This window comes from Triturus cristatus, chromosome 8, assembly GCF_964204655.1.
Source record: "Triturus cristatus chromosome 8, aTriCri1.1, whole genome shotgun sequence".
NCBI classification, from domain to species: Eukaryota; Metazoa; Chordata; class Amphibia; order Caudata; family Salamandridae; genus Triturus; species Triturus cristatus.
Window position 1 is genome coordinate 685,006,264 of NC_140591.1, and position 23,730 is coordinate 685,029,993.

Genomic DNA, 23,730 nt, shown 5'->3' on the forward strand with positions numbered 1-23,730 from the left:
TTTGAATGCATGACCCCTGGTGAGCTTAACATGTTCTTTAGAGCATTCTGAGCTCGAGGTCTGTGCAGGGACCACTTGTGGTGTGTTCTATGGCTGTGTTTTGTGGCTGAAAGTAAAAACAATTTACATTTTCAAAAATAATTTTGTATTAAAAAGCATTATTGAAAATAGTTTGTGATAATCACTATTATCAAACATTGCCATGTGCAAATTTATAATATATGTATATGATTAAAGATATTGGTGAATTTATGATAACACCAATAGGTCTGCTTTATAAATGTTGATGTCTTGTCCCTTGATAAAGTCACTAGACCTACTGCTTTTTATATTTTGGTGTTCTGACCCTTTGATAAAGCAACTAAGTCTGTCTTACTTAAAATGACAAGATTTATAGTGATACATGACCCATTGTGTGTTGCACTGCTATTTACCTCACATATTAAATCACTCATGACATCTTCTATGACACCATTGATATCATCACTGCAGCATCTGAAATTACATTTTTGATGACAGCACTGTGCATGATGAGGGAGAAGTTATATACAACTTAGGGCATAAGGTATAGAAAATTGTGATAACTATAACTGTTGAATATATGTGGTTTTGTTTGTTTATAAAGATACGTTTCAGTGACATTTTCAGCTAACTAAAATGTACCTTTAACCTTTGTTTTTTCAATATATAAATGAACAAATCCGTTTCGGAGCCTATGTTTCCGACGGAATCGTCCCCCGTTCCAAACGACCGAGTACGATACGAAGATCTTGTCCGCGTCAACCGAATAATTTCTGAACCTGATTCTGTCAGTCAGACTCATTCGCAGCCGAATCATGCCGCACAATGGAGCCAGCTTCTGCACGAGCGAGTACGATGAACGATTCCGAGCTGTATCGACTCAGTCTCAGTAAGACGAACAGCTGTAGGAATCAAACTTTGGGGGGCAGTAGCATGCCCCCCTTCACCCGGGGCCCTCCGAATCGGTCCTGTGGGGGTACCCATCGGTCACCCCTTTTCATGCATGCATACTGTGGCCCGCCAAAGGGTAACGCTTTTCTCCACCCACCCTTTTTGCTATGGGAGCCTGTGTATGCATTCGGTATACAGGCTCCCATAAAGTTCAATGGGAGTACGAGCGAACCGAGTCCATCACCATACGGGTGCATCGTACTCGGTCCTCGGGCTTGCAGAGCACAATTCGCTAGGAATGCCCTCCGAGTCGTACAGAGGGCATTCCTAGTGAGATCGTACTCAGGCTTTAAGTTGTTGTAAAAAGTTATTATAATAGTACATCACTACACCATACATTTAAACTCCAGAAACTTTTGGAATACCATAGGCAGAGTTATTTTTTTACATCACTTATTAAAACATAATTTGCCAAACTTGCACTACAACCTACAGTGTAATCTAAAATGTAAATGTCGCTCATAGATTCTGACAACTATAAATCACCAATTGTTATATGCATTATATATCATATGAAATGACGTGTTTAAAAACAAAGTATACATTTATTATTATTAATATTATTATTATTATTATTATTATTATATATGTATAAGGATATGATACTGAAAATGTTTTGTTGTTCCTACCTGTGTCAAAATCTCGTAAATAAGTCCCTAAGTTTACACCTAAAGTCTAACTTCAATAGTAGTAAAGTTAGACATTTGGTCTAAGTTTGGACAAAAAGTCTAACTTAGACCAAACATCGAACTTTACTACTAGTAAAGTTAGACTTTAGGTCTGAACTTAATCTTCAGGTCTGAACTTAGGGCCTGAGTCACAAAGATAAACTTAGACCAAAAGTATAAGTTTAGACCCGAAGTCTAAAGGCCCAATTCACAAAGGCCAACTGTGATCAAAGTCTAAGTTTATGACTTTCGGTATAAACAAAGGGCATTTACGAGCAATACAGACTGGGGCACATGCATCTAGCAATTCACAAAGGCAAACTGTAATCAAAGTCCAAGTTTATGACTTTTGGTATTCACAAAGGGCATTTACGAGTAATACAGATTGGGGCACGTGCATCTAGCATTTTACCGGTCGCAAACGGGCCAATTTGAAGAATCGGCCAGTTTGCTACTTGAAAATGCCTTTTCGGATGCATGTACTTTTTTGCAATTGCAAATGAATTTAGGGAATCGCAATTTGCGATTCCCTATTTGAGATGCATGTAGCAGTTCCTAAATGCAAGTGTGTTTTTAAGAAACGCTAATTACCATCAGCTTGAAGTTGATGATAATTTGTGCATGCATTGGAAAATGCAAAAAAAATGAATTTCTTCAATGTGCTATACATTAGCATACTTACCTTTTTTAGGGGGTGCCTCAGGGGGCCCTTAGGCCCCCAAGCACCCTTGGATTTGCATTCTCAAATTGCGATTTCCAATTTGGTAATCGCTAATTGCGAATGCATTCCCATTCATTCCTTTGGCCCAACTCATGTGAGCACTGATATTGCATCATGGGATTGGTAGTAAACAATGACATAACCCATGTGGGTCGCTGCTGTAAAACCACTTAAAAAAAGTTCTTTGGGGAAAGAACACAATGTCTTGTGTAGTCACTCTCGTTTCCACCAAAGCACCTCCTGTTCCGCCAATCTTCTGTCCAAATAAACATAGGCGGACCCGCTCGGGTCCCGCGGTGGTGCCGTTCCATGGTGCGGTAGACCACAATATATCAAAAATATATATATTTCAGTTTTGTGTTTTAAAAAGATTTACCTAGGCCCAAAGCTGCAGTAGAAGAGTAGAGATAACATTTTTAGAAGAACACACGTAGGGTTTAGATCAACTATAGGAAGATTTCTGAAAACAAAGACTGTGTAAAAGAGACTGCTTAAAGATAACAGTTTAAAAAACTGTTGGAGGAAATCCAAACTGACCTACAAACTTATTGCTGCACATTTGTACTTAAACAATCTGACTACAGAGAAACATGGGTTGCCTTAGAAATAGATGCAAACTTATTATGGGTATTATTGGTAATTACAATAGTATTAGTAGGGTTCTTTTTATTGACCTGCCTGTGACTGCACCACTTACACACACAACAGATGAGGAACAATTGAAAGCATAATTTGCAAATTACAAACAGATGAATACACTACTAAAGTTTGTTCTAAATTAGTGCAAGAATACACACAGTCTACGGATGCAAAAGACTGCCATGTTTGCGCCCATTTACTGAGATCAGCAGCAGGAGAGGTTACCTATCACCCCATACCATTGTCATATGCAATCACACGTACTATTTTACTGACATTATTATATAGGCAAGAACACTTTGACTTTTTTTACTCAAATTATTATTAAATGCTTTCTAGAGCACCATTGCAAGAAAGCATGAATTTGCACCCACAAGCAAAAGAAATGGACACAGCTTGGGATTATTTTAGACCACCCATGCCTATTGATAGTGTTAAGGCTTATGCAATCAATCTAACCTGCTTAATGAGAGCTTAAGAGAAAGTATTCATAATGACATTAGAAGTAAGAAATACTAACACTAGAGGTATAAAGAATAGGTAGGGAGATGTTTTGAAACATGTTTGGAAGAAAGAAGAAGAGTTTAACCCCTTCGCTGCGGCGCGAATTCCGCCGCAGCGCTGGGGGGGGTGAGGGGTGAGTGCGGCGCCGCCATGCTCATGACGGAACCACGCCATCATGAGTCACGGGCGAGCTGTGCTCATGACGGCGTGGTTCCGTCACGACTCCGCCCACTCTCTAATTCGCCCGCACAGGCGGGGAATTAGAGCTGCGTGGGAGGAGCGGCCGCCAACGGCCGCAGCATGACGGAACCACGCCGTCATGAGCACACGCCGCCCGTGGCTCATGACGGCGTGGTTCCGTCATGAGCGCACAAGGGGTTAAGAAGAAAATGGGTTACCCAAAGCTTAACCCCTTCGGTGCTCATGACGGAACGGTTCCGTCATGAGCCACGGTTGAGCTGTGCTCATGACGGAACCGTTCCGTCATGACCACGCCCGCGCAAGATTCCGTCAGCACAGCGGCGGAATCTGCGCAGCATGGAAGGGGTTAAATTAGACAGAAGACAAAAAGGGAAAATCTGTGTTTACAAAAGAAGAACACAAAGTAGAACCAGACATGTAAGAATTAGTACTTGTGAACACATATTTGAAATTATGGGAGGTACATGGCATATTTTACATGGAGAAGAAACATCCATTCTAGGAGTTAATTTTGTTGTGGACATGCTACTTATTTTCAGTTACTTGCTGATGTAGAGGGTATTTGCTATTTAGCTATATTGTTTACTAAGATGGATCATATATATAGTATAAATGCTTAGATAATGACACCATCAGGCAGGAACTCACAAGATGGAATTCAATTTTGGGAGACCGTTTTGGTGCAATTATACCACCGGTAGGAGTTATAATAAATGATGAAAAAATTATTCAATAGTTGTTGACAAGCAGGCAACCAGTACTTCTGGACATTTATTAGAGGCAAACACAGAATTAGTAGCTATTAGATCCATCGTTTTACAATATCGCTTCTCATTAGACATTTTACTTACAGAGAAAGGCAGTGTCTGCAAGCTGTTGAGAGGTGAAAGGTGCCTTGCTGCATTTCCCTACACAAAAGTGCCATAAGTGAGGTCCCTCGGGCTTTGCTTATTTTGATGTTTGCTTTATTCAAAGGCTGAAGATATTGTATTAACAAACAATTGTAAATAAATCAGTAAAAGAATGGAGGGATAAATAACATTAATTGATCGCATTAATGAAGAATACAGTAAAAAAACATTTTAAACATTTACAAAGAAAAAGAGAAGACTCAACTGAAGATGAGAGCAAGCTTTGATGGATCCACAGATATAAATGTGACGGGTAAGTATAGCATATGAGGGAAGGATTGATAAGGCATTATTAGCAAAACAAAAAATACTTAGTAAAATATATATGTGCAATATGGGTGACTTAGACAAGCCTACAAATGATGCTAAATCTTATAGCTTGTCCTGTGGCCCCATAGAATGCCAGTTGTCCACTCTTGCCATTGGGGAGAACAAATTAAAATGCACTTCCACCTTTCCTTACTTAGGGCTTACTTTCGATGCTACAGGTTCATGATCACTGCACACTGCACACTACCCACTCCAAATCTAAAATAATTAAAACTATTGCCACATTTTTTAGACTACCCCAACCTAGGGGAAGGGGAAGCTCTTAAACCCCTGCTGTACACTTACAACAAGCAGTGCGTCCCGACAGTGACATATGGCACAGAAATCTGGTGAATTTCTAAATATGACTCCATCCAGAATGAAGAAAATAGGTTCTGCAGAAACGTCTGAGCAGTCCCCATCTCATCATCCCATTTTATTTTCCATAATGAACAGGGCCTTTCATTCATAGAATTTTTTATTTAAAGCCAGAGCCCCCCCCCCCCCCTTACTATGGTTAGAGTGTTGAAAAATAAGGAGGCGAGTCTTACAAGATATATTACTAAAGACTGTCTCAGTTGTGACCAAGGTCTTGTGATCCCCTGGTTAGCAGGAGTGGAGGCAAGTCTTCGCATTATTGGCTATCAGCATGGATTTATTGACTCTGAGCATGCCAGTGGTATTAGCAAACAGCATCTTCAGCAAGCTTTGTATGAGTTCGCTCACACTGAAACAATAATTATGAAGATAAGAAAGTGAACTGTGGTAGCCTATCTGAAGATGACAATAGATAGCCCAGTCACAAGATATCTGTTTGGACAAACAAGTCTCTGGGGGCGCAGTTTATTGTTCCAATATAGGGCCAGAACAATCAAATACCTACTGTGCTTCCCTTTGGGTTTTTAAAGAAATCTCTTTCTAACTCCTTGCCCCTATGATGGGAGATCAGGGCAAACTTTACTGCATTTCCTGTTTTTCTGTGGCTTATATTCAATGTACATTAAGCAGTTCTTCCTTCCCCTTATAAAGTGACATAATATAAACGATTTTAAGTTAGCTTTTAATATGTTATATCAACTTTCTGTTGACAAGGTAAATGTTCACGAAGGTACTTCTTTGAAAATGACAGTGGGAACCCATAGCTCTATGAATACTGATTAATTTGGATTACATTGATTATGCTGCTAAGAGTTGTGATTGAATTGAAGACAAAGATCCTTTTTAAAAGATTGTTTTTATACATTGCATATTACTGTGTATTATTTGTTGTTGTATATGTCTGTGCTTTTATGGATACTTTGTGTACCTGAATAATGATTCTGAACTTGAACTTAATATTTGCAATATTAATGAGCAGACTTAAACATAATAAAATTAGCTTACAAATTTAGTAGATAGCTTCAAATATGTTTAAAGCAGCATTTCTAGGTGAGTGATGATGCACACAACAAATGTTAAATTCCTGACCTTTCCATGATCATGTTTTATTAAATAAATGTTTCCTACCTCTGCAAAAATGTTCACGTTATACAATGATGGTTTGAATATTTGTTTAGAATTTATCATTCAGTTGAATTATGAAAAATAATCCATGCAGAATACAGTGAATAAATTGAACTTGACCTCTTTTAATATACTTGTCTTATTCCCAAGGGATGGAGACATGACAGAAAATGTTCTTTAGTTACTGCAGATGTTTTGTTTTCTACACAGTACATTATTAGCTAACACATCATTTTGCTTCACTATAAAGTTAGAAATGTAGTCCCTTTCGTGGTTAAGGGTGTTTATAATGTAAAGGAATCATGTGTAGTCAGGCTAAAATAACAAAGATTACTGTCTAAACACAATTGTGTCCTTATGAGATGGAAAGGAGTGAAACTGTTTCCAGGAAGAACCATGAAAGATGATTAGATGAGAGGAGGAGAAGATGCAACATTAACTGCAACATTAAGTCTGACCGTTTACAATAGTATGTGTTTCTAGAGTAGAATAATACCTTTTTCCCAGAGACGTTTTCCACACTCCTTTCCATGCCCTGGCTCTTCTACCCTCACTATTGATTGTGGTTGCTACTGCTGCGGAACAATTGTCCTTGCTTATTCCTTATTGCTTTTAAGACTCTACTGAGTTTTGTGAACGTCTCTTTATAGGAAGTTCTGTTTTGATCCATGAATGACCTTTGCATACGTTTGAGTTTATGTTTGCTCTCTCTTTTTCGAACTTGAACTTTTTAAGGGTTCCTACTGACACCTTCCGTCCCATTCTTAGAATAGGGATTTTCTTCCTTAATGGAACACCTTAAGGGGTTGTATTTTTATTGAATTAACCAAGATATCTCTATCAATTCTGTAAAGGATTGATTTTTTTTGTAGACTAGTATGAATAAAATGTATGATTGTGAATTAAGACTATCAGCTAAACTTTGAAATATTAAGACCCTTAAAATCTATACAATTTCTCATTATTGACATACTGAGATAGAGAATGTGATTAATATTTATATGTTGATTTTCTCCTGATCTTCTCTACTACAGCAGCCAAGGTTTGTTGACCTGTTGAACTGCAGCACTCAAAGCAGGGATCAGTCCTGTGTGCTTCTGAGGGTAAATCTGAGTATTTTAAAATTGATTCCAGCTACAGCACAGTAGCAGTTCACTTTCACTCCTAGAAACCATCTACCCATCCAATCAGAAGTTGACTGTGTCATAGCAGTTGATCCTGAAAAGATGGGTGCTATAGAAATATCATATACATACATACATACATACATACATACATACATACATGCATACATACATAGGACAAGATTCAGCGCTCACAGGGATTTGCATTGTCCTATCAGTCATGGGTCTGTGGCTGTATGGACCCGCCTCTGACAGTGTAAATCCCAATTGACAGCAGATGCTAACCTGATCTCAGCATCTACACTAGGTCTGGGGAGAGTGGATGGGGACAGCCCACCATAAGCATATATTCTACTTCTATTCAAAGGTCTTTGAAGATGTGGCAGGGATTCAAATAGTTTGGGCAAAAAAATGCTTCATTTTACGAAGAACAACTTCAGTTTTGTGACAGAAACTAATTGTTGAATTCAGTTGTATGTCACTACATTGGAAGTTGCTGCATTAGGAATAAATATAGGGAAAGTCTCTCCATCATAGGCACTACATCTGGTGTCACTGCGTAGTGAATACCACCAGATTACATGAGCTATACATTGTAGGTAAGCTTTTCAAGCCTGCACATAGTTTGCCTAAACTAGCATGTGAAGTTAAATTTATTTTTAGCTCTATCAAATCTCATAGAGGTTTCCCACTACCCAGGTTTTGCACATATGAAGTAAATCACAGCAGGGAATTGTGATAATGATGATTTCTTGCTATTGGATGCCCATGGTTATGTCATACTGGAGTGGAAATCACTATATGATTATTGCATGCTCCAGAATGGGTTGTATGATAGAGGCACAACTGGATAAATCATGCATTCCTCTACCTTGCCGCCTAAGCCACAAATGCCTCTTAACCACGCATTCCTTTACACGCATGCCTTTACCGCGTAATTTCGTGATAAAGGCATGAATAGTAAAGAGGTATGCATGGCTAAGGTTGCGATACCCTTCTCACACCCTAAGTTACAAACACCCCGCCCATGCCTTCCTGTCCTGAGGTCCAAATACCCTGACCCCCTCCCAACCCCCATGCTGTCCCTAACCCTTAAACACTACCTCAACCCCCTCCCACCCCCTTGCACTGTCCCTAAAACTGGAGCTACCCCTTCCACTGCCTTTAGGCCTAAATCCCAAACCCCTGTTCTGAAAAATTACCCGACCCCTCCTGAGTCCTAAAAACTACCCCGCCCTCCCCTAAGCCCTAGAAAATATCCTGACTACCCATTTCCCTCCCCCTGCCCTAAGGCCTAAAAGTCTGTCCCTTAACAAACACTATCTCGACCCCCTCCCACCCATGCATTGTTCCTAAAACTACCACTGCCCTTTCACTTCCCAAAACACCTCGGACCTCACCCCTGCCCTGAAAACTAGCCCGACCACCCAGCCCTGAAAACTACCTGTGACTCCACCTAGCCCTGAAAACTAGCCCCCTACTCCCATCTCAGAAAACTACCCCTGGTCCCCAGCCCAGAAAACTAGCCCAACTCTCCAGCCCAGAAAGCTACCCCCAAACCCCTCAGCCCAGAAGACTACCCCTAACCCCCAGGCAAGAAACCTACTGTGACCCCCACAGCCCAGAAAACTACTCCCGACCCACCCCAGACCAGAAAGCTACCCCTAGTGCAGAAAACTACAGCCCAGCCCCATGTACTTTCCGTGAATCTCTTCCTGGTGAGAGCTTCCTGCTTCCATCCCCAGCAGCCAGAAGCTAGACCGTGCACTGCCTTAAACACCCATTTGCATGGTTAAGGCATATGCAAGGTTAAGGCAAGTGCGGTTTAGCTTGCATAGTCAGAACACGCGTAGTTAAGACCACAGTGTTCCGACTGTTTACCTCTAGAAAGTGCTGTGCGATGGTCATCCCGCAATAGAAAATTTTCATATGAGGATTTTCCTTTGCCCATCAGCCAGTCATTCCAGCCCATTTTTGACACACAAGGTAGGCATCAAAAGGCTGCAGATAGATTTTAAGTGGGTTAATGTTGTGGACTTGGAGAATGATAGGTGGGACTAGGCAGAAAGCAGTCTGATCAGGACTATATGAGGACTTTGACATGGGCTGGAGTGAGGTAGAGAGGCATATATAGGGAGCAAGCAATCTAGGGACAATAACTTGGCAAGGGTGCATTGGACCTGCAGCAAGAATTTTCAATAGGGTGGGAGTGAGGGCAGTCAGCAACAATGGTGCTTTATTCTGCATGGCCAATGGCCACAGCTGGATTAAATTCCCACAGTGGCTACGGGCTTTGAAGCACAAAAATAACTTTCTTAAGTTCAAGAACTTCTCAACTTTGCCTATCTTTAGTTCGAAGTCATTGAACATTTATTACATTTTTTAACAACATTGCTTATTGATAAATCCGAAGCCCAAAACACGCGAAACCCTGAGAGGCTTTGCATGGCCTCATAGATATGGAGTAAGGCAAGACAGCGCTAAGCACTGCCTTGCTCTACATCGAGGAGGCATTCCATGGGCGTTGCAGTGGGTCTTCCCACGCAACACCCATGCCTTTTGACACACTACCAGATTTACAAAGATCTGTAATCCTGGAAATGCATCAAAACTGTGAGCCTTCCCGGGGGTGGGGGGGAGGCATAACAAGGAGAAATAACTTTATTTCTCCTCGTTTTTTTCACTCTCTATATGTGCTGCATTCTGCAGCACACATAAAAGAGGAAAATGCTTCAAATTATTACTTTTGTGCAGGAAGGTGCCCCTTCCTGCACAAAAACAATAGTGCCAGTAACGCAGAAACCCTTGCACCATGGTGCAAGGGTGCCTGTGTAGACGCTAGACAGCAATGTACGCTCCAGCGCAAGCAGAAAAGACATGAAAATAAGGCCCTAGATATGCGAAAACTACAGGAGACCCTATCACTAAATTGAAAAAATTATTTTCACTATTTGATATTAAACCAAATGTTGTGACTTAGAAAGCGATGAAGAAATTACTTTTCAAAGAATATTTTGCTTTAGACTCATTGTGCGCATGCAAAATCTGTCCGAAATAAGTTAACAAAATTGCAGTAAGATTTAACAGAATAGCATTTAGAACTATTGCAGTGTCACGTTTCATAGAGGAACATGCAAACACGTGTGCCACTGTGACACGCTGCAGAGTAATTTTATACATTCACTTACGATTTTGACGGTCGAAGTGCCATCTACAACATGGACTCTGGAAACTTTAGTCCAAATAATCAATGCTTATATGATAGAGGAGGTTGAAAGGGAACAGACCCATTTCTTTTCGTGCATGCTATACGACATAAAATGATGAATGTTGCTGTGTTTGTTCTGCCATTTGCTTTTTGAAAGCATGTTGGACAATGTTTATTATTTACTTTATTACGCTATTTTTCATTTCCAGAGACATACAACAGTAGATAAACGTGGGTTGCTACAACCCTCGGGCATACAATGGAAGTCCTTGCCACATTACTACCATTCTTCAGTGTTTACGATGGACTGTGAGATGATTGATCGTGCTATTTAATATTCATGTTCAGGTCTGCAGGGGCAAGAAAATGTCGTCTATGGCTCAAATATATGGGCTTATAAATCTGCCTTAAGAAAAACTATTTGGATGCCACATTTTAGCAGCTTTTAAATTGGGATTGGCCAGTAACTTCAGGTTTGAATGTAGACACCCTCATTATAGCTCATATCAAATTCCACAAAAGCTTTGCTGGTTCTGTCTCCTGTGTCTGTTATGCAATTTGATGAAAATTGTAATTTTGTGTACTGAAATTGCAAACAACTGTAAACTGCTAAAAATGATGACATTTCCATAGAATTGCACAGAAAATAATACATCAATTATTCTAGAAACAAAATCTGCTGGTCTCAAACAATAACCGCTAGTTGATAAGATGTGAATCAACACTCAGATGTTGTAAAAAATGGTCTTGGATGATGGCAAGACTTTGCTTTTTGTCTTTCGTAGCAGAGGCTTAACTAGTACGTTTTTATCAAGCTGGTTGCCATGAAGGCAAAAAGGGAACCTGCAATGGCCTACATCTGAACTTGAATCTGAAACACAGACTCTATGATTTGTTATCCATTTTCCACCTGGAGCAGAAATTGTATATTCAGTTGATGCAAAAAATGTATGGTAGCTAGGGATGGGCAAGATAAGGATGACAGAGTTAAGGGTGCGACCTTAAATTACAGGCAGGAACTTTTTCGTATTGAAGTTCTCTTCATATTTCTGCAAAGCTCTAAGGGAAATTCTTTCTAAATCTTAATCGGAATGATCAAGATGATTTCTGTGTGATTAACAGCTAAGCATTGGCCGTGCTCATCCTCTGTAATCATCTGATGACATTCAAGGGAAGTCGACTAATCCTGCTATCACGCTGCGCCAAAATGCACATAGGACTGAGAATCGCACGTTCCCTTATCCAATGTCTAAAACCCGCATACCTCAAAGTTAGGCAACATTATTATTTTTATAGCTCTTGGAAGCGGCAGCAGTGTGGTTATCACACATCATAAAAATATTACCATCAGCATTGTTACGTATACCTTCCACTGGAAACCACGAATAACACGAACTAAATCCAGCTAGTAACGTCTATGACATAAAAATAGTATGATCTAAAAATAGTTTTCCTCTCTTGTGACATCACTAGGGAAAGTGCTCTCTTCTTCTGTTCTCTGTTCTCTGCCACCTTGCCTTTGTGTCCCAATTGTGTGGTGAAATGGTGGCCGTCATGCTCACCTAACTTCTAACACCTCTTGTGGGTGTCCACAGACCCAAGTGAGGAAGGAAAATGCAGGCAGCACACTGTGTCACTTGCCACATTTCTTTACCAGTGCGCAACTCTGAGAGCATGGCATTGAGCAGAGTAGGAGTTGACTGGTACAGAGATTGATGGAAGAAGACCTGGTATTTTTTATATTTGAGTGAGGGAAAAGGTAAATTCCTAGGGAGGTGTAAACCGGAGGCAGGAGGAATGCATTTTATTTTATATTTGAGCGGAGGAAGGATAGGGAAGATTATGTATGACTCCCCTATTTCTCATCTGCCCCATAGTAGATATAAAAAAGTTGGGCAGATGATTTAATGGTAATAGACAGCATAAAATTATTACCTCAGGATTCTGAAGTGATATCATAGGCAATTTGCTCTTCGCAGTCATCTATAAATCTGCCAGTCATCATCCCCAGACTGATGGGCAGACTGAGCTTATTAATCAATCCCTTGAGCAATTTCCCACGTGCTATACTATGAATCAACAAAATCAATGTGTTTTGTGGCTACTAAAAGCTGAACTTGCTTGAACCAATTCACTGTACTTCTCTTTGAGACAATCTCTTTCCCTTTGCTCCTTTTTATTTATACCCCAATTATTTTCAGATGTCACAAAGAACACTAAGTCCCTTTGTTGCATCTCCTTTTAAAAAATGTATCATTACAGGCTACTACCCTACTCCACTTGCAGCAAGCCAACGCTGACTATAAATAATTTGCTGATCATCATCGAGAAAAGAATCCCAGCTATAAAAAAGGGGGTGGGTTTGGATGTTTACCCATGTTCTGACTTTTCCAAGTTTTCACACCAAGTTTGCATCTATATTTTCATTTCATCAAGTGGCGTGAAAAAGTGCAAAGGCTTCAGGTATTCCTCAGTGTTGTAGAACACAGACTAAATGTAATTCTTCCATATGTAAAACAACTAATCCCCCTCCTCTAATCACCAAGTATGGGTCTCTGGAGTTTGAGGTTGAAGCTATGTTTGACTTAAAGTTGAGTAAAGGTCAAATGCAATACCTGAGGGCCTGAAAGGGTTATAGGCCAGCAGAATGATTCTGGGAACCTACCACATTTGTTCCCTCTCCTAGAATAATGGTTTCCTTTCACCAAAAGTTCCCTCACATGTGTGCACCAAGAGGGGGAGGCCATAAGGGAAGAAAGGTACTGTCATGAATAAGGGAGATATGTGGACTAAGGAATTTGGCTCTGGTTCTGTTTGCCATAGACTATGCATGAAAGAGACAGGAACGTATGAGGGACTGGTCTATGCGGACTGGTCTATGGTGACTGGGGAGTCACTAGGTAGCAGGCTTTATAAGCATTCAATTTCTATTAGGAATGTGCTTGGCAACTTTCTGTATTGTATTACTTTTTTGCCATCACTTCAGGTTTTTTTACCATAATTGTGTTCGTCCTCTGTGTTATTTTGTTTCCCTTCTCAGTACTGTGAACTGCTTGCATGAACTCTGACTTGCTCTCTAAATTTCAAATTGGATTTATATGCTGACCGGTTGCCTGACTTCTGACTTGCCCCTTTGGTTACTATTTGGTTGTGTTTGCTGAAAGTGTCCCTGAACCTTGACTTGCCTCTAGATTACATTTTGGTATTGAATGTTATACCTGTTCTATGGCTTTCTTTCTGAATTCCGGGATCACTATCAATCCAAGATTCCACAAATGCTGGTAATGACTTCCTTCAATTGTGGCATAAACTACCTGCAGTAGGCTATTACAACTCTGGTAAGAATAAACACCAATACCTTGTTTATTTGCTGTACTTTTAGTATACATTTGGTTTGGTATTAACCTTTTGAAAATGCTTTGTTAAACTCCTGAAGAACGAGAGATGAGGCTAACAAGATCGCACTATTCTGGCAGTCTTTCATCTTTCTCATTCTCATTCCCTATCCCCTCCAGGGTTTAGTTCTGCTATTTATGTTCACTCATTGGCTGTGGTACAATATAGGGAGATGGCAGATTGTCTTCAGGCTCTGTTGATCAAACCTCACAAATCCCAATAATACAGACCACAAAATGAGCTTCTGCTCCTCAATAGGGAATCAGGTTGTCGCTATTCACCATCTTCCCCCATTTCATCATTCTACCTGTGAGGAATTTGTTCATTATGTGTGTTGTTCTAATCTTCGATTGCTTGTCTTAACAGCTGTGAGGATGTTACCTACTTAGGGGCATATTCACCAGGATAATGGTGAAGCATGGCGTTAAGCAAACATTGCTAATGACACTCTCCACCGTTCTGAATAGGCAGGGATGCACAGTATTCATAAGAATGTGGCACACCCCTGCATTTCCCCTAGCACTGGCGCTAAATCTAGCTGCCTAGCGCCAATGCAGGCACCCTTGCACTATAGTGCAAGGGTGTCTGCGTTGGAGAAATGTTTGTTCATGTGCAGGAAGGGTCCCTTCCAGTACATAAACAATCCAGAATGGTGATTCGTAACACCTATGTGTGCTGCATTGTGCAGCACACATAGAAGTTGCAAATCATCTTTTTTTAAATGATTGTTTATGTGCAGGAAGGGACACCTGAAAATTATGTCTCACATTACTGATGTCCCATCAGAGAAAAAGAAAGGAGGTGCTGAAATAAGGGTGGGGGACCTCCTATGCCTGTGGACACCCTTAACCGGGAGAGTAAACCACCCCATACTTGTTACATGAATTTCGGTTGTCACACCTGTGCTTGTATCGCCATTTGCACAAGGGATATGCACAGATACATATACCATCTGCAAACATTATTTCATTCAGGAAGGCGTTTCATATTTTTTGGGATTGTCAATATACATTTTGAATTTGAATGAAGGGCTGTCAATCTTACAAAATCTGTTCCCTCTGTTGCCATGGTAACATAGATTTACAGATGCAGGTAGGATCATCAACTAAGTACAATTTGAATTTACACATTTCATGCATGGACTTTAAATGTTCCTATATCCTTTTGCCTATGAAAGTGAATTTGAAAACTGATTAGATTTTTTACTATTTAATAAAATGTACATTCATATATTTGTTGCATGAAGGGCTGTTAATCCAGCTAAGTGTGTCCTCTCTATCACCATAGATCAACTGGATTTATAGATGCGAATGGGCTCACCAAAATTGTAGAAGCTGATTTCACAAATCCCGTATTGACCTTAAATTACCCCATTCTTTCAACTATGAGACCAAATTTGAAAATTGATTTGTTTTTTAGCTCTGTTATACCTATGGGTCTCCTGGTGCTGATGATGGAGGACACCAATTAAACATGAAGCAAGCTAATTATTTCACACAAAATATGATGGAGATCCTTATCCTGTAAACTGACATTCTGCCTGCTCAATTTAGAGTTTCACTGACCATCATATTTCTGCCTGCAGTGCCCCCAGCTGGCTCTGCCGGGTTGACATCTTAAAACAACAGGCCAATGGACTTGGGGCCACCATTGTTGAAGCTCCTTTGAAGGTTTAGAAATCTCAGCAAGGCAGGCAGAGATTTCTAAATGTGGTGGGTGAAGTATGCCTGGGCAGGAGAGGTCTCTGCTCCCGTGAAAGATGACATTCTCCTGCCAGCGTGAACGGCATACTGTTAGTCTTTAACTAGTTTGTGTATGGGAGGTCATCTTGAGATAATCTGTTGAGAATCCCTAAACTCATTGACATCATTCCAGAAATGCTAACTAACAAAAGGGAAATTCTTCATTGTTTTTTGATTCTTGATCTCGGTACCACTCAATCACTTAAGGTTTTAAGTCTTCCCAGTGACATGCCAGTAAACAGTTTTCTAAAGTCACAAAGCAGCCTTATGAATGAATGGCATCCCACCTGGTGAACGCATTTGTCTGCTTGGCTGGAGAAGCGTGTAAGATGGGTATAAGTGCCCAATGCTTTTTTGGAACTGACAAACTACCTACCAAGATGGCTAGCTGTCTATTTCCTACCCATCATGTTAATATAATGATGGCCCCTGGACTGGGGCCCGTGTCTAGCTATCAGGATGTCATTCTAATGCCAGTTTTTTTTGGGGTGCCTGTGAAGGTCTAGAAAGTTTTTTAAATTCCCTCTCCCATATGAATCCAACATGGACTTCTGTTGGAAGCAAAAAGGATACAGCATACTATTCTAGGTGATAACAAAAATGGTTAGTTTGCACAGACAAGATGTACAAGAGGGAGAGTGATCAATGTGAAAAACATACGAAAGGGTAAAATTAAGCACAGTTTGAACAACAGAAACAGCTGTGATACACAACACAAAAAGCAAGCTGTCCAGAATAACACACTGACTGTAAGAGGACACCAAGACACAAATTTGTGCCCCCAATCTGCCCCCCCGAGGGGGCAGAAAGCCCACTTGACGCCAGTGATTTTTTTGTGCACAATTGTTTTTAGGGTGGGGGCTGCCCAAAAAGGGCACGCCAATGCCCCTACCCCCACCACCATTACAGCCTTCCTGCCCCCCTGGGGGCTCAGGGGGGCAGAAAGCCATTTGACGCCAGGGATTTTTGTGAGGCAAATTTGAATTAGGGTGGGGGCTGCCCAAAACGGGCATGTCCATGCCCCCACCCACTCCCTGGCAAAAATTACAGCCTTCCTGCTGTAGCCCCCAATCTGCCCCCCCCCCCCCAGAGGGGCAAAAAGCCCAAAAGACGCCAGGGATTTTTTTGGGCACAAAATATTTTGGGCCTTTGCTTGTCTCGGACTCTGGGGCCTCCCACACGAGTGAGGCACCGTTTTTATCGGGAGACCTGGGGGACACTGGGTGGTAGGGGAAATTTGTGTCAGCCTGGTGATGCCCCAACTTTCCCACACAAAAATGTGTGAAAAAAGTGATTTTTTCAGCAAAATTTCAGCTTTGCAGGGGAGTCTGGGTAAGAAAACTTTGGGGGATCCATGCAAGCCATACCTCCCTGGAATGCCCCGGGTTATTTTTTTTCAGAAATGTGTGAGTTTGGTAGGTTTCCCTAGGTGGCCACTGAGCCCCGGGTCAAAAAGTCATGGGACCCCCTTGCAAAACCAGGTCGTTTTGTGATAGGCATTTTTGATGTTGCCTCAATAAGTTTTGGGCCCTTGCCTGTCGCGGGTACTTGGGCCTCCCACACAAGTGAGGCACCATTTTTATTGGGAGACCTGGGGGAACACTGCGTGGTAGGAAATTTGTGTCAGCCCGGTGATGCCACAACTTTCCACCACAAAATTGCTGAATTCAAAATGTTGTCTACTTTTTGAAAATGTATAGCTTCCCCGGATACATTATTGCTTTAATACCCATGTCTTCCATTAACTGGAAGGAGGTTGAAAGCACAAAAAATAGCAACAATAGGCTATGTCCCAGAAAAATGCCAAAACTGTGTAAAAAGTTTGGGTTTTCTGGCAAAAGTCTGCAATTCCCTAAAAGCTGGGTAAATGGTGATTTGAGCCCCACAAACCTTTTTTTGATACCATTTGTAGGGAAAACCCCAAACGCTTTCATTTGCAGCCCTTTTTTCCCATTTTTCCCCCAAAAAACAGAATTTAGCTGTATTTTGGCTAATTTCTGGGTCCCCTCCAGGGAAATCCACAAACCATGGGTACCTTTAGACTCCCCAGGATGTTGGAAGGAAAGAACGCAAATTTGGCATGTATACCTTATGTGGTCAAAAAGTTACAGGGGCCTAAGCGCAAACTCCCCCAAATAGCCAAAAAAAAGGCTTAGCACAGGGGGGAAAAAGGTCTAGCAGTGAAGGGGTTAAAACTAAAGTTCCAAAATCCTCTAGTCATGAAAAGTGGAATCAAATTCTGGAATGGACAAGGTTAAGTGCTTATGCAACACAAGGCCTCAATGATGATGCTGACGAATTATGTTCTTCTATATCTAAAACTTGGATCTCTTTCATGTGTGGGTGGGTAAATGGGGCCAGTATGGCTATTGCTTAGGTAATAGAAGTACCTGCAGTGAGTTGGTGTCACTTTCATCACATCCACCCCAACAAGTGTGTGATCCATTTATGATGTAAACTAAATCACACTTCATTACGTCACATAGCCTGGGGGAGGAGGGTTAGATGTTTGATGAATAGATATGAATGGGGATTTGGGGAATGATGTGAAAATGACAAACACTGCGCAGTGAAAACATTCATCTGGGGGATGAGCAGTACATCATCAATCTGTTGTGAAAGGAAAAGAAGTATTGAGTAGGACATAGTTTAGCTAAATGCATTGCAAACAGTCCTTCAACCCCAGAGACTCAAGTTATTAATATATATCTAAATGTTCTGTCTTCTAGGTTTGAAAAAAACAAATTACAGAGGAGTGAAGTGAGCCCACGTAGTACTAAAAATTAATCCTTAAAAGAAAAATTATACTGTATTGCCAAATTAGACAGCGCATCTGAATTCTTCTCTGATTGTCAATCTTGGGCACCTGGCTGAAGCGGTTCTGTAAGAAGAAGAGAAGAAGAGAAGGCCAGTGGATTGTAAAACAGAATAGTAGAGTCATGGAGAAGGTCAGTATATAAGCTTCATGAGGAGTGTACCAAGAAGACTCAGTGGAAGAGCAAGAGCATATTCTGGTGCATCATTCATTTTAAGACTCATGTGTGACCGTTTAACTGAGAAGTGGGAACAAATTACAACAAATCACTGACAAGTGGCTGTATGTACCGGGCTGATCAATCTCACAACTGTCATCATAACATTTAGCCAAGCCCATGCATAATGTAATGATGTGACATTGCATATCTGTCTCCAGTTACTTATGTTACAACAACAGACCCCCCACCAACCCCATAATAGAGGAGTTTCAAATTTAATCCAGCACCAAGAACACCGGCAACAACCATAACCACAGGGGCATCAGCCCTACAGCATTGGCTTGGTTTCAAGTGGCAGGTCTTAAATCCAGTACAGAGACAAAGACAAAAGAGGTTGAGAAAGTTGCAGCACCAATGACCATTTAGAGAATGACACAGGATTTTTTGGATTACCCTACAGAGGTCTTTGTGGATCAAAACCCATTGGTGTATTGGTATGGAAAGAGTTGCCAATGGTCAATGCCCAGCAGACTGGAAGTAAAGTATCTGGCTTTTCCGGTAGCCATTACGAAATTAGGTCACATAGTAAAATACATGAATATTGCAAATGTATTTAAAAACATGGAGAAAATATACTGAACTGTGCAAAATGTTTCCTTATCGAAGAAGAAAAATGAAATGAAAAACAATAATTAATCCCCTACTGAAACTGCAGGCCACTCAACACAATACATTTTAAACATCAAATAAAAGTACAAATAAATTATGGTGAATGCCCTCTATCAAACAAAGAACACCTTTAGACAACAGTTTTTAAGCTTACTTGTGATATCACAAAAAGAAAATCCTTAAATCCAATGGTATATATGTAGCAGACAAAAAGAGTGATCATTCCAACTCCAAATCCAAGTGAAAAGTGCCCAAGAGATGTACAAAGCACTGGGAGGAGGGTGCTGGACAGGAACTGGAAGTTGGAGTATCTGGGGCACCTCCTCATTGTTGAAAGAAAAAGTAAAATAAAAAAATGGCTCCTTGCACTAAAAAACAACTTGAACGGTCCTTGGAGAAGAATATTAACTTTAAAATATTTTTGGGTGCCAGACCTCATCGATGTGGCCTAAAGCCATCCTAGCGGCCGTCAAATCTTGTGAACGCTCACAGGTGGCTGACAAATCTCACAGGCACTCACCAGCGTGTACAAAAACATGACTCGAGTGTGCTAACCCAAAAAAGTCTGTCATTAGGCAGAAAGCAGAACTTATCGGGAACTCTACTTTCTCTACATAGTGCAGGGTTCCTGAATTATGCAAACTCCGAAAATGGAGCAGAGTTTTATGCCCAGACCTAATAAATAGTTATTTGATTTGATTTGATGCTCATATGCTAAAAGAACTCAGCTAACACAGAAATACTGATTTACTAGGGACATACTAAAAAATACAATGAGGGTCTATGGATGCGTATCTCATCCTAAAATGGATTAACTACTGCTTACTAGTTTCTGACCAATACTTCTATGTTAGCCAAATTTACTTAAATTAATCATAAAGCATTTATTCAGTAAGTGACAACAGACAACAATGAAAGGGTGTTCAATCAGTGAAGCAATCATGAAGAAGTGGCTTGTTATAAAGAGTGAACAAATGACTAATGACTCAACAACATATGAAAAGTAGATGTGATCAAAAAGTCTAGATGTAGTCGAGTCAATGGTGTCTTGACCTCTCACTTAAGTTAAAAGTCATCATCAGGACTCATACTTAATATAAAACACTCATACACTGGAAGACAAAAAACTGGAAGATGGTCGAGGGTGTGGAGAAGTCAGAAAGTGATTATCCAGAGGAACGGGCCATACCAGTTCACACCCTGTAAGCCCCATCCCTCCTCTTGCGAAATATCATCTCCATAAACAGTGTCTTACCCCAGCATCACTGCCATCCCCATTGAGCGCACCCTCCCCTTTTGCCTCATTTTTACCATCCACTGACTCATGCAGACCTTCTTTATGGCCCCTTCACTTTTACCCCACCTGTTCCCACCAGGTACCCCCCGCCATCCGACTTCATTAACAATATCCCCCACGTCTGCACCCTTACCACTCCCACCTGTACTACTACAGACCTATGTAAAGGTCTCGGTTACTTTTTAAGTAGGTACGTACTGTATAAGTTGCACACATACATATGATGTATTGGAAACAAATTATGTAAAAATGCCAATGCATACTATGACACTTCCGTAACTGTTTTGAAAGTCATGAAACTTAACTTGAATACTCAGCAAATGTATATTTTTTCCTAACATACATGTTGCCTAGTATTATAAAATATGTTGTACGTAGGGATGTTTCATTAGTGAAGCAGAGCATGCTATGATTGTTGTATAAAAAATTCACCAGTCATTTCAGGTCGAGCTGTCCTCATACTAATGCATTCCATTAAGGAGTACTGTGCCACTGCCATACATAAAGCCATTCTCTCATGTATACATCCCATCCAGAAACTCCCAGGTCTATCCTGCCAACACTCATTTGTGTATTGTCACCATTTCCGTTTTAATGCTGCATTTTTATTACAAGCCTGAGATCATTAATTTTCCCTTAACTAGATAGCAACCTTTTAGTGATTGTTGTTTAAACAGAAGTATCTTAAGGATTTTGGGGTCCATGTTCAGAACAGCATTGCATTTATGATCCAGTTTCAGTTCTTTCATTCCCTCTTGGCCAGGTCAGTGACAGTGCACAGGCACCCTCCTTCAAATTCAAAATGTGCTTACATCTAATATTCAGGGATAGTGATGTGTGATTTCAGTATTATAACACAGCAGTAGTAATATTGGTGCAAATGACCACTATGACATCCTTCGCATTTCTCATATGTTTGGTCCTATTTTTAGGTAAAAGAAACTTTGTATGGATGTTGCATAAAACATAAACACATTTCTCTGCAAAATGTCTGTAATAGACTCTCACATATCACCCACATTACAAATAAATCAAAGGAAAATGGATATCAACCACAATCGTTTAAGAATGGGCAGGGCAATACTCTCTGCAGAACAGAACTGCCAGGGGGCCCCTTGAAAGGCCGGGGCCCTGGGCCACAGCCCGATTTGGCCATGCCTTAACCCCTTCCCCGCTCATGACGGAACCGTTCCGTCATGAGCCACGGTTGGCGTGTGCTCATGACGGTACGGTTCCGTCATGACAATCCTGTTGGCGGCCGCTCCGCCTGCGCGGCGCTGTTGCCCCGCCTGTGCGGGGCGACAACGCAAATGGGCGGAGTCATGACGGAACCGTTCCGTCATGAGCACAGCTCAACTGTGGCTCATGACAGAGCGGCTCCGTCATGAGCACAGGCCCACCGCGCTGCCCCCCTGCCCCCCCCAGCGCTGCAGCGGAATGTCCGCAGCAGCGAAGGGGTTAAAACGTCTCTGTGTTTAAAGTGATATAATATTTTATATTTCATGTTTCTTACAGATTATTTACATTAAATGAAATACCAAAGCACGTGTCAAGGCATACGTAACAAAGAGGCTCAGCTTCGCGCAAAAGTTTCACATTTAAGGTTTTTCTTTTTTGCAGAAATAAGCTTCCTTTCAGTGCTTTTTGCCTCAAACCAGAAACCTGTGATCAATGTGCCGCCTGCGGCGGCCATTTCTCTTGATTTGGAGTTCAATACTATTTGCAACGTGTATTGAGTACTCACTGTGCAAGTTTTCCGTCTGTCTCCATTTGTGCTGATTAAATTACTTTTGTTAAGTGAAAACTAGTCCCACACAGATTGGCACAATGGTATAGACTGGTGGCTTCAAGACTGATAAGGCTTTGAAAGAAGGAATGTGGAGCACTGGTTATTACAACTCTGGGACATTTTCAAACATGAGAAATGTCATTTAAGAACAACAATACAATGTTATGCTTAGGAAGAATACAGGGATGTGACCATAATACCTGCCAGCTGTGCCTTTTAGCAGTCTGCTATAAATTCGCATTTCCAAATGACAGCTTCTAGGTAGAAAGTCAGTTGGTTAACTGAAAGAGTAATTTATATTCATTTATAATTTATTTTGGCTTGAACTAAACATATTAATAATTGTTAATAAAGGTACACACACAGGTAAGAAAGAGTTATCATTTTAAACAATAACGTTACAAATTACACATTTCAAGTATTACTTCGTGTTCCTCAATATTGTACAGTTCGTTGGCAAGTTGTTTATTATTTAACATTGCTTTGTTCACTTGTCCAAATTTGTCAAAAATTGCTGACTCATGATTGATCATACAAATGGCAAAGATTATGGGGCCCATTCACAGAACCAATCTGAGACAAAACCCTGAACGTACTACTTTTGGTATTCACAGAAGGCATTTAGTAGTAGTAAAGTTAGGATTCTGTCTTACGTTTGACTTAAGACAGACTTAAGACAAACTTAAGACATGCTTAAGACAGACTTAAAACAGACTTAAGACAGACTTAAGACAGACTTAAGACAAAATCCTAACGTTACTACTACTAAATGCCTTCTGTGAATACCAAAAGTAGTAAGTTTAGGATTTTGTCTCAGATTACTTCTGTGAATCGGGCCCTTAGTGAGGCAGATAGAACAGTACAAAAAATGGCCGCATTTTATGCTTTATAAGTAAACTTGCTCCCAAAAGCCTAAAACAAATCCAAAGACATGTCAATTTCAATTTATGATGAACGGGCCTATGTACATATGCTGGAGGATCCTTAGCAATTCATTGATTCAGATATACAGCACAGGCACACTTTCTTCTCAATGGATTCACAACAGACTTATTTGTGCAAATATTTTTACACCAGTATTTATCTTGTTGTGAAAAAGAGA